Source organism: Acinonyx jubatus, chromosome B1 (genome assembly GCF_027475565.1).
Source record: "Acinonyx jubatus isolate Ajub_Pintada_27869175 chromosome B1, VMU_Ajub_asm_v1.0, whole genome shotgun sequence".
In the NCBI taxonomy this organism is placed as follows: domain Eukaryota; kingdom Metazoa; phylum Chordata; class Mammalia; order Carnivora; family Felidae; genus Acinonyx; species Acinonyx jubatus.
The window spans coordinates 168,777,766-168,791,010 of NC_069382.1; the positions used below are offsets into that span (position 1 = coordinate 168,777,766).

General features: G+C 36.9%; 1 protein-coding gene and 1 non-coding gene across 2 annotated transcripts in view; both read right to left on the bottom strand.

Moving 5' to 3' along the window:
* The window catches only part of UBE2K (ubiquitin conjugating enzyme E2 K), a 71,075-nt gene that overhangs the window by 55,314 nt on the left and 2,516 nt on the right, over nucleotides 1-13,245 (bottom strand). The gene's annotated exons all lie outside the window — the stretch shown is intronic.
* On the bottom strand, nucleotides 1,802-1,955 carry LOC113600992 (U12 minor spliceosomal RNA). The gene has a single exon (XR_003422116.1). It is a non-coding gene; the product is annotated as a U12 minor spliceosomal RNA (small nuclear RNA).

Genomic DNA, 13,245 nt, shown 5'->3' on the forward strand with positions numbered 1-13,245 from the left:
ATCCCTAAGTTTATTTATTTTGAGAGAGAGAGAGCACAAGCAGGGAGGGGCAGAGAGGATCCCAAGCAGGCTCTGAACTGTCAGTGCAGAGCCCAATGCAGGGCTCGAACCCATGAACCGTGAGATCATGACCCGAGCAGAAATGAAGAGTTAGTTGCAGGACTAACCGACTGAGCCACCCAGGTGCCCCTCAGAATTTTTTTTAAAGATCTCTGAAGCTGGGGCCTCTGGATGGCTCAGTTGGTTAAGCGTCTGACTTCAGCTCAGGTCATGATCTCACAGTTCGTGGGTTCGAGCCCCACATCGGGCTCTGTGCTGACAGCTCAGAGCCTAGAGCCTGATTTGGATTATGTGTCTCCCTCTCTCTGCCCCTCCCCCACTCTCACTCTGTGTCTCTCTCTCTCTCTCTCTCTCTCTCTCTCTCTCTCTCTCTGTCTCTCTCTCTCAAAAATAAAGAAGCATTAAAAAAAAATAAAGATCTCTGAAGTCATATTCTTCTGCAGCTCCCCCTCTCTTCTCTGCTCCTCTGTCAAAGCAAAGCCTTAAAAAAGTTGCTTTAGCTTTTTAAGGTGTCAGTTCCTTATCTCATTTTCTTTTACTAACTCTCTCCAATCATAACTCCATCTTCAGCATTCCAATGAAAATAATCCAGTCAAGGTCATCAATAATCACTGCATCTCAAATTCAATGTCATTTCTCCCACTCAGCACCATAATAAAGTTGACCACACTTGGAATTCTGTCTTCTCTTGGTTTCAATGATACCACACTCCCTGGTTTTCCTAATACATCACTAATAGTTCACTGTTCTTATCTTTTGTTGTTTCTTCTAGGCTCAACTTCAAAAGATGCTAGGGGTCCATGACAAAAACCAGGACTTTGTCCTAGACTCCCTCCTTTTCTAACTAAATTCTCCTAGAGTTAAGTCATCCAGTCTAAGCTTTAACTTAACAAGAACAAAGCAAAAATCTTAATCTTCCCAGACAATTTCAATGTGCTCCTCCCACTCTTTCCCATCTCAGAAAGTAGCAGCATCATCTGTCTGGTTGCTAAAGACAAAAGTCTAGGTGTTTTTCTCGTTTCTTCACTTTTCATCTGTAACATCAGCAAGCTCTTGTGACCCTACCTTTAAAACATATTCCAAATACTTCTCTTCAGCCTCCTATTCTATCATAACCCCAAGCTACAATCATCTCTTGCCTACGCTATCTAGAAAGGCTTCCCAAATAATCTTCCTAAATTCATTCCTGCCATTCCCCACCCCCACATGACAAAATGCCTAACCAATTTTCTTTTCTTTTTCCTTACTAATGAAATGCTGATTTTAACTGGGGAGCAATGTGCTCCGCTAAAAACATTTCCTAGTCTTCCTTAAACCAAGAAATTATGACACAATCCTGGATAAAAAATAAATAAAAACAGAAGTCACTGAATGGGATTTCTCAGAAAGCTCTTTAAAAAGGGTGAACTCAGCTGGACATGTAGGTAATGCGTTTCCCTTTCTGAAAATTCAGAAATGTTGTCTGAACCTCTGCCAGGCATTTTGAGAGTTTAAGGACAAGGGTCAAACTCCTACTGGTAAACTGAAAGTTAGTAGTCTATTAACACTGTAAAACCTCTAACCATGCAACTCTAGGATACTTCTCTCTTGACTTTACATATTGTTTAACCCACTACTACCATTTCTTTGGTTACATCCAGCCAAACTCAACCCCTAACTCCTAAATCCTTCTTCCTTACATCTTTGGTTAATACATTCTCCACACAGCAGCGAAAGTGGTCTTTTTTTTTTTAAGGGGGGACAGGCAGATCCTGACTCCCAAGGATCCCACAAAACAGGCAGGTCACCTTAGGGGCAACCTTTACCCACTCAGAAATTCATCTCATCTCACGTTAGCAGTGAGGATTCAGGCATCACCCAAATCGTTATTTTTCTTACTCAGAAGTTTAAGGCATCAAAGTGGTCTTTTAAAAACAAAAATTTTGTTCTTTTCTTTCTTTAAATCCTCAAATGGCTCTTAGAGTCACTTAAAATACAAACTCATTACTTTGGGCCTAGAAGTTTTATGTCATCTGCCTCCTGCCTACGTCATTCTCTGCCTCTTACCTACAGTACTCCAGCTACAATAACCTCCTTTTGCTTGCTTAAACATATCAAATTCATTCCTACTTTATGGGTTTTGTATTAACTATTTCCTCTGATCTGGAATTTTCTTCCCCTAGAAACAAGCTTTATCATTAAGATCTCCATTTAAGTCTAAAGTCTTAGGAAAGGCCTTTTCTAAACATCCAATCAAAAACAACCAGTTAGGGGCTCCTGGATGGCTCAGTCGATTAAGCATCTGACTCTTGATTTAGGCTAAGGTCATGATCTCACTGCGCTGACAGAATGGAGCCTGCTTGGGATTCAACGTCTCCCTCACTCTGCCCCCTAACACCTGTGCGCACACACGCTCTCTCTCAAAATACACATTAAAAAAAACCCAACTAATTAATTTCATCTATACAACATATTTCTCCGCACTTTTATCACTTGTCTGTCTTACCTTGCCCCACTCATCACTATATTCTCAGCACATATCAATACCTAGCATAAAGGAAGCCTTCAAATATTTGTTAAATAAATTAAAGACGTGTTGATACTGATGATACAAAGAGGAGCCATGATGCTTACTTTAGAGCTTCTCAAGAGTAGGGACTCTAGTAGGGAAAGACAGCTTCAAATGACTAAAAGACATTAAAAATTACAAATCTGGGATGCAAGTCAAATTCGAATTATATTCACAGGTCTTTTAAAAGCTTCTAAATATGGGGGTGCCTGGGTGGCTTAGTCGGTTAAGCATCCAACTTTAGCTCAGGACATGATCTCACGGTCCACAGGTTGGAGCCCCACGTCATGCTGACAGCAGAAGAGCCTGAAGCCTGCTTTGGATTTTGTGTCTCCCTCTCTCTCTGCCCCTCCCCGGCTCACGCTCAGTCTCTCTCCCAAAAATAAACATTAGGGGCACCTGGGTGGCTCAGTCAGCTCGAGTCATGATCTCATGGTTTGGGAGTTCAAGCCCTGTGTTGGGCTCTGTGCTGACAGCTCGGAGCCTGGAGCTACTTCCGGTTTTGTGTCTCCCCCTCTCTCTCTGCCCCTCCCCTGCTCACACCCTGTCTCTCTCAAAAATAAATAATAAAAGAATTTAAAAAAAATAAACATTTTAAGAAAAGCCTCACTTAAAAAACAAAAAACCACTTCTAAATACGTGTATATATGAACATACATTAAAAACCAACGGAAGGAAATAACCAAAATTAAGATGTTTCTCTGTATATCTAAAATATATCACAAACAAAACAAAAACATAAGAAAAGGATTATCCCCAGGGGTAGGATTACACATAATTTTTAATTTATTATAGTTCTATGTATTTTCCAAAATTCAATAAGCAAGTATGTGTTACTTTTGTATTCACAAAAATTGGCTATTTATTTAAAAGGGAAAAGTAATTAAATGGTTCTACATTCTTGACTGTATAATGATTATTAGTGCTTTCTATAGGCATATAAGAATTGATCATCCTAATGTATGACTAAGTTAATTCCAATTTACCCTCCCAAGTTTCAGTTTAAGGGTTATTCCCTAGGAACTCTTTCCCTGAGGTTAGGTTACCTCACCCCCACAGTTCTCCTTATTTAAACTCAACAAACATACATACAATTGTCAATGTGTCACTGCCTTACTAGACCATAATTTAGTCCATAATAGCATAGACCATATCTTACTAATAAACATAGGTGGCACTCAATAAATATTTGTTGAATAAGTGGAGAAAACGTAAACTTAAGAGTTAACCCACACTGATACAGATGATGTCATATATAATATTGAATAGATGCTCCTTGAAATCTTTAACAGGGAAAACTACAGAATAAAACAAAAATAGATTGCCTTTCCACCATCTTATTTCCCAGTTTTTGGCTTTGACTATTACCCCAAATCACAACCTGACTACATTATCAACACTTAAACAGAAACCCAACTTCGTCTAGAGGCCACCTTTATCAATATACTATAAAGTCCTTAGTCTCAGAAGCAGAATAAGCAGTATTACTTTTACAGTGATTGGGGATGAGCTCCCTGGCACTTAAAAAAGTCCTTAAACTCATGCGGGAAAACAAGTGCTTCCTGCTTACCTGGCAGTGTGCTAAACAATGGAGAACTGAAAATGTAAGATAAGTCTCTTCCTTCAATGACTCACACTCACAGTTCCTAAGAGCCAGCAGATAGAGATAAAGCACCTAAGTAAACACCTAAGGACATAGCCAAAGTATGAGCAAGCCTATAGATACAATGTCTGACACATCTAACCACCTAATACCTCATTCAAACACCCAATGACTCTAAGATACACACCCAAAATTCTTACCCATGTACACCAGCAAAAGCTGGAAAATAACCAAATGTTCAACAGATGCATAAACTTCAGTATATTCTATATATTTAAAGAAAAAAGGAACTACTACAAAATGATTTAAGAAAAATGAAGCACAAAATGTATTATCACTGCTGAAAAGCAATAGTATCAGAAATCTACACTTGAGTATGCCAATTCCAAATAGAGTCCACACAAAACAAAGAAACCTAAAAATACCCAGTCACTTGAGAGAAGGTTACATATACTAGTCCTGCATTTGTAATCACTAGAAAAATATGTAATTGCAAAAAGGCTGAAAATAATTAACCGAGTTAACAGGCCTGCCCTAAACCTATGCAAAGGTTTTGCACTTTGGACAGCAGCTCCAAAAAAATATTAGGTGCCTATCAAAGTTTTTTTTGGCTTAAAATATGTTTTTTTAATGTTTTGACTTTGTACAATGGGCAGTAGAAAACCTAAAGGAAAATGACAAGATCATATTTTAAAAATTAAATTCTGTGGCGTGGCACTAGGAGGGTTGAACAGAGGTTGCAGAGAAGTAAGTGTAAATAAGCAAACAGTTTTACTATAAATAGCCCATCTGAGCTTTGCAAACTTGACCTAGAGTGTTTAAAAGGAATGTAAAAGAGGAAACAAAGATTTAGAAGATAAATGGAGAATGGGAGAAGAAATCAACTTACCAAGAGTAGTGACACAGGGGCCCCTGAGTGACTCAGTTGGATAAGTGTCCAACTCAGGATTTCAGCTCAGGTCATGACCTAATGGTCATGAGATCAAGCCCTGAGTCGGGCTCTGTACTAGGCAGGAAGCCTGCTAAGATTCTTTTTCCCCCTCTGCTCCTCTGTCCCCTTCCCTTGTTCGAGTGCATGTGTGATCTCTCAAAACAAAAACAAAAAATAAATGATAGTATTCAAGGAAAACCAGAAAAGCAGGATCAGAGTAACCAAAAGAGGCAAGTTCTGATACAGAAATGGAAGTGAAAGGTATACAAAATGGACCGCTGAGAAGTTAGTCTGATGTATCGGAAGATACTGGTAATGCCTGAAGTAGCTTCCATATGATATGGTCAGGATAAAAGCCTGAACGCAGAAGTTAAGGAATACCAAAACAAAACAAACAAAAAAAAAAAACAAAAAAACCGGGGGTGGTGGGGTGGGGAGACACCTGTGTGCCTCAGTCAGTTAAGCATCTGACTTCAGATCAGGTCATTATCTCACGGTTCGTGGGTTCAATCCCCACGTCAGACTCTGTGCTGACAGCTGGGGAGTCTGGAGCTTACTTCAGATTCTGTGTCTCCCTCTCTCTCTGTCTCTCTGCTCCTCCCCTGCTTGTGCTCTGTTTCTCTCTGTCTGTCAAAAATAAATAAACGCTAAAAAAAAAAAAAAAAAAGTTAGGGAATATAACCTATATTTGTTCCTATAACCAAGCATAGAATATCTTTAAAATAATCAAAGTAGGAAAAGATTTCTTAAACAAAATACAAAAAGCATACCATATAGGAAAAGATAGAAAAATGTGACTTCTTGCTTTCTTTCAAGTAAATTCTACCCCCAATGTGGGGCTTGAACTCACCCAAGATCGAGTTGCACACTTAACTGAGGCAGAGGTACTGCCCAAAAAATGTGACTAAAAATTAAACTTCAGTTAGATAATAAATATGACAAAGTTAAGCAAAATAAGACAGTCATAAAAGGACAAATAACATGTAATAGTCAAATTCATAGACAAAAAGTACAGTGATGAATTCCAGGACTGAGCAACAAAGAAGTAAAGAGTTTTTGGTGGGAGTTTCATAGTTTTACAAGATGAAATGAGTTCTGGAAATGGATGGTAGTAATGGTTGTACAATGTTAATGAATGCCATTAAAACTATACACTTAAAAATATACAAGATGTTTAAGTTTTACATGTATAGCATACCACAATTTTAAAAGAGCACAAAAGTTAAAAAAAGTCACATAATGTAAATACATATAAATACATATAAATACATAAAGAATTTCTGCAAATCAATAAGAAAAATACAAACTATCCAAATTTTTTTAAATGGGTAAGGAATGAAAACACTAAATTCACAAAAGAACGCCTAATGGCCAATAAACACAAAAATATGCTTAATATCTCTACTGGCGAAGGAAATTAAAATTAGAATAAGCTACAATTCCACATCCATCAGACTGACAAAAATCTGAGTCCTTTTTTTTTATGCTTATTTAGTGTGTGTGTGTGTGTGTGTATGAGAAGGGGGGGAGAGGGAGGGAGAGAGAGAGAACGAATCTTAAGTGGGCTCTTCACTATGAGAGCAGAGCCCCACATGGGGCTCAATCTCTCAAACCCCAAGATCATGACCTGAGACAAAATTAACAGTTGGAATCAAGAGTCAGACGCTTAAACAACTGAACCACCCAGGGGCCCTGACAAAAATCTAAGTCTTACAAATGTCAGGTCACCAGAACCTATACACCACTAGAGAAGTGTAATGATACAATCATCCATAGAACAATGAAGCAACACCCAGTGATGTAAAAGATGCAAAACACACACAGATCCTGCAATTCTACTTCCTAGGAAAATTCTTATGTGCCCAAGAAAACATAATAATGTTTGATTTTTTCTTTTTTTTTTTCTCTTTTTTTAAAGGGCTAAATGTTGAAAGTTCATGCTGCCCATTGAGAATGAATAAAGAAACAAACAAAACCTGATGTGGAATTCTACATAATTTAAAGAACTAAAGCAATATGCATTGCCATGGACAAATTCTAAAAAAAAAAAAAAAAAAAAGGCTAAGAAGAAAAGTTGTCAATTTAGAATATTAGTCAACTATGAAAAAAATTTTTTAAACTTTTAAAAACACTAAAAAGTATTTTTACACTCAAAAATACTATGGTTTCAATAGTAAAAACAAAAGTATGAATGGAAAGGATATAGGCCATCTTCTGCACGTGATTACTTCTAAGAGAATGGAATAGGGAAAAGGTTACAAAGTGATCTTCATCTGTATGTTTTGTTTTATTTCTTGGGGGAAAGGGGAGAGTTAAGAGTTAATCTAGTATGAGAGAGTTAAGATCTGTTAAATCTATACCATGGACATAAAAGATGTTCACACCGACTGTCTTCTAAACTTCTAAGTGTAAAATATTCCTTAATTTAAAAAAAATCTTTAATAATAATGAGCAGGAAGCAAGCAGAAGATATGATTGTACACTCTTTTTTACACCTTAATCAGTAAATGTCTGGGAGTCAGAGACCTGGTTTCAAACCCCTGTTCCACCAATAAATTGCTTGATACTGAGTAAATTATTTAGTTTCTTCAGAGCTCCAATTTTCTAATCTGGAAAACAAGAATAACATCAATCTCATAAGGCTGCCATACACATAAAATGGCAGACAACATGCATTCAACTATAGGTATTTATTATTTTAAATTTGTAATAAAAACAAAGAATAAAGGAAGAAAAAGGGCAAGAATTTTGGATGAAATGAAGTTATCTCATCTCAGAATTACTAAGAGACCACCACGGATGTTAGATGGATGTGACTGCCACTTTCTAGCTTCCAAGACCCAATTTTAAATTAGGAATTAAAAAAAAATTTTTAATGTTTATTTTTGAGACAGAGAAAGAGCATGAACGGGGGAGGGTCAGAGAGAGAGGGAGACACAGAATCGGAAGCAGGCTCCAGGCTCTGAGCCATCAGCCCAGAGCCCGATGCGGGGCTCGAACTCACGGACCGCGAGATCGTGACCCGAGCCGAAGTCGGACGCTCAACCGACTGAGCCACCCAGGCGCCCCTAAATTAGGAATTTAAAAAAATAAATAAATAAAAAATAAATTAGGAATTTTACGAAGAGATTGAAGATTACATAGACCATAGAATTAGAATCTGGTTTTCTTAGTTCAGTTCAAAGCAACCAAAGCCATATCAAGAAATCCCAAATAATCCACTGTATTATCTGAAAGGCTTCCAAATAATGTATTTCTTTTTCACTTAAAAAGATCACATTTTAACAAACTCTTCCCCAATTTTTAACTGTCTCCTAAAGAAAGATTAACACCTTGAGAACAAAACCCAGATATATCCTTCTGAATTCCCCTTGGCCACAGGTTGTTTGCAAACAGATGACAAAGAATCACTATCAGAAGTACTAAAGCTCCTTCATCTTAAATCTTTTCTTGAGGCAAATTCTCATAGAGCTATCACTACACCACTGAAGGATCCAAGAACAACAATAAGCAGAATATGAACATATCACTAACTTTGGTATCTTATAGGCTATTCATTTATATGTCCTAGGCATTGATCTAAGCACTGTACAGATGCTCTTAATCTTCCTACATTCTTACAAATAAGAAAACTAAGATACAGAGTCAGTGCTGCAGGTTAAGTGTAGAAAAGTCAGGACTCAAATCAAATCAAATTCTGAAGCCCACGCTCTTAATCACTAAGCTAAATTTACTGTATCATGCTTAAGGAGTGAAATATCTCTGCCTCCTCCCAAATTTAAGTTCTAACACCGAAAGGGGAAAAAAAAGCAAGATATACTTAAATACAATAGCCAATATTAAATTGTCACTCTTACTTGAAGTTTTATTAGCATTTATAGTATTATTCATGAAAAAAAACAGTACCAGGACACTTGGGTGGCTCAGTTGGTTAAGCATCTGACTTTGGCTCAGGTCATGATCTCATGTTCATGAGCTGGAGCCCACTGGGCTCACTGCTGTCAGCACAGAGCCCGTTTCGGATCCTCTGTTCCTCTCCTCTCTCTGTCCCTTCCTCACTCTCTCTCAAAAATAACATTATAAAAAAAAGTCCAGTAAAGTGACCATATATAAAGGGTGGAATGGACTGATATGCAAAAAGCCTGGGTTAGTTAACCAGATCTGTGTCACTGAACAACAATCAATCTCTCTCTAGGCCTGTTTCCTGATCTTATAGATGAGGAATTTGGCCTAGATGTATGGTGTCTTTCAATTCTAATACTCCATGCATTTTAACATGTTTTCTAAGACACCATTATATGTAGTATATAGTATATATGAGTAGATATATATAGTACACTATTAAATTCAAATTAACATACAGTGTAGTATTGGTGTCAGGAGTACAATCCAGTGATTCTTCACTTACATACAACACCCAGTACTGATCCCAGCAAGTGCCCTCCTTAATGCCCATCCCCCCACCCACCTCCCCTCCAGTAACCCTCAATTTCTTGTTCTCTGTATTTAAGAGTCTCATGGTTTGCCTCCCTGTTTTTATCTTCTTTTCCCTTCTCTTCTCCTATGTTCATCTGTTTTGTTTCTTAAATTCCACTTGAGTGAAATCATGTATTTGTCTTTCTGACATTTCGCTTAGCATAATACGCTGTAGTTCCATCCGCATTGTTGCAAATGGCAAGACTTCATTCTTTTTCATTGCCAATAGTCTGCTGTACTATGTATGTGTATGTATATATATATACACACACACCACTAATATATTTTTTGAACAAATATTTTAAAGGTTATCTTTTGAAAACCTTCAAAATTAAAACACATATAGTATACACTTGTGTCTATTCTTTACTCAAACATATTTAAAGTTAATCTGTGCTATTAGAAGTCAGGAAAGTGGGGCGCCTGGATGGCTCAGTCGGTTAAGTGTCTGACCTTTGGTTTCAGCTCAGATCATGACCTCCCAGTTTGTGGGTTTGAGCCCTGCATCGGGCTCCGCACTGACAGTGTAGAGTCTGCTTGGGATTCTCTCTCTGCCGCTCCCCTGTTCCCATGCTCTGTCTCCATCGCTCTCTCAAAAAACAAGTCAGAAAGTGACTAGAAAGGGGCAGTTGGGGGTTCCTATGGTGCTTATAATGTTTCAGATCTGATCTGGGTGCTGGTCACACCTTATTGTTAAATTTTACTTTGATATGAAAAAGGTGTTTTTTCCTAAAGATAACAGTGAAGATACTTAGGTGCTAATTCCACAACCGTGTTTACAGTATATCAGGGCTGTGTATGCAATCTTTCAAAATACGAAAATGTGTCTCTTGCCTAATTTTCGCCAATCATCTCTGCTCCCTAGTTCCAATTCAGGTGCCTACAGAAAAAAAAATGTACTTATAAATTCCAGTATTCCTGTAATTCCTCTGGCACTGTCTTCTGAAATTTGAGGTCAGTCTTAACCTTCCTTTGGACCCTAGCTCAAAAACCTCCCTCCAATGTTGTACACCTGAAACTAAGATAACACTGTATGTTAACTGGAATTAAAATGAAAACTTAAAAAAAAAAAGAAAAAAAAAACTCTCCCTCCATACACACACCCTCAGAACTCCCATAACATTTACCCTTTGTATTTAACTAAGTTTTAATCTATCTCCAACCAAGTCTCTTGGGGCTATGGTCAATATGCTCAATAACTGTTAATATCATTATTTACTGGAAAATAAGAACACATATTCTTTACAAAACGGTGACATGCTAGGGAATCCCCTATGCATTTAAATCTATGCCTGATCAGAGGCACCTGGGTGGCTTAGTCGGTTGAGTGCCCGACTTCAGCTCAGGTCATGATCTCATGGTTCGTGGGTTCGAGCCCCACGTCGGGCTCTGTGCTGACAGCATAGAGCCTGGAGCATGCTTTGGATTCTGTGTTTCCCCCTCTCTCTGCTCCTTCCCCACTCATGCTCTGTCTCTCTCTTAAAAATAAATAAACACTAAAAAAAAAATTTAAGCTATGCCTGATCAAAATCTTTATAATAGTGAAATAAAACAAGAAATGCAACCCAAACAGTATTATTGAGCCAGACTTTTTTTTTTACCCAATCAAAAGCTTTCCTCACTCAATCCACACAGAGAACCCCATAACGCACACTATTTAAGTTATACAGAGCTATAACTTATGTAACTGTGAAAGCAAACCACTTTTGTACTCTTATTAAAAATATCGTTCAAATTCTGGTTACATTCATTTTCAGCAGGGAATTTCACCTTTCTCTTTAAATCAAAAAGGAAAAAGTTTACAAGAAAAAGATGATCATTAATTTACAAAGGGAAAAACTTAAAAGTCTTAAAAACAAAACAACATTCAAAGCTAGTAATAGCCATGTTATAAAATTTTTTTGTACCTTTACTGTTCATTCATCCTTTCAATAAATTATACCACACATCTTACATAGTTAATAGTCTGAAACGTTCTTCTAAAGAGTTTTTTCTATAGCAGTGGTTCTCAACATTTGGCAAAGTCTGCAGACATTTTTAGTTTATAACTGGCAGGGAGGGTAGGGAGGAGGGTTGGCTATGCTACCGGCCACCAGTGATAGAAGCCAGGGATACTGCTTAACATCCTACAACTCAGAGAGCCACCCACAGCAAAGAATTCATTATCAGCCTAAAATGTCAACAGTGCCAAAAATGAGGAACTATGGTCTACAGTAACCAAGGCTTTAACTTCTAAAGATTTGCCTACTAGCTCTATAGATAAAATATATTAAATTTAAAATGACACTAAATACAAAATCCATTTAAACACTTAAAAGAAAACTTACACAGTAACAGTTTTCATGAAACCAATTTTTAATGCCACAGATTTAAATATTCCCTATTGGAATCCTAAAAAGAATGTTAGCAAAGTGCAGCTACAATATGAAAAAACTACAGGTAATATGTAACACAAAAACAAACAACAGTACGTGCATTGACCTAAAGGCATTTTACTTCACTGAGCTTCAAATTTAAAAGGATTTTGCGTATTGAAATGCAAGTAAATCTTTAATTACAGGTAACACTTATTTTAATGTTTAAACTATTAGATTGGTTTAAATCCTTTAACCAGTAACACAAACCAGTCTCAACTATTTTTAAATAATTAAAGTATGCCTATCCTTGGAAAGTCATGACAGTGTGATACAATATAAAAACTAGGAGATCTAGATCCAAACCCAAAACCTGTATGTTTACAGACAAATTATCTAACTTCTTTGAATCTCAATTTCCTCATCTAAGAAATAAGAAATCTAATTTAAAGAATTGTTCTTGAAAATTAGCAATAATGCATAAATAAATGGTACTGAGAGCCACTCTACAAATAGTGGTTATTGTTAACAGCAGTAATAATTAATAACACAATCTGTGAATATAGATTATAGTTTTATTATATCCTCACAATCAACACTTATGTAATTCGACTCATAAAGTAACTATAAAAGGTACTTTAATCAATTTCCCATTCCTGGCAATTTGAAATACTACTTAAAATTCACACAGATTTAAAATTAATGTCTGACACATAAAAGGATGGATTTCCAGTCTCCAGGAAAAAAAGGCCTAGATGCCTTTATTTATTAAGTAAATAACATATTTGCATGTCTCAAAATTCAAAAGGGATCCTCTGATGCCAGTTACCCCAGACACCCAAATCCTTTATACATAACTAATACATTTTAGCAATTTCTCCTCACTAATCCTTTCACCTGCAGAGACAAATACACATATTTCCCCCTTCTTCCAACACAAATAGTGGCCTCCTCCACACTATTCTGCACCTTGCTTTTCACATTTGATTTATCTTGGAGGCTATATTTTAATTAACACACTCCAAGAATGCCCACTTATAACTTCTTAAGGTCAGAATCAGCAGGTATCAGCTATCTTTATAAAAGAACTTAAAAAAAAAAAGCCCTTAAATCAGTCAGTATTCTTAGTAAATACAAGCATATGAAACAAACTTTGTAAACTGGAGATTTACATAGATGACATGATGAAATACTTGATTACTTGACCAGACGCTCAAAATACTGCATTTACACACTTAATAAGGAAACATGTGGATTGTACAAGTCCTTCAAA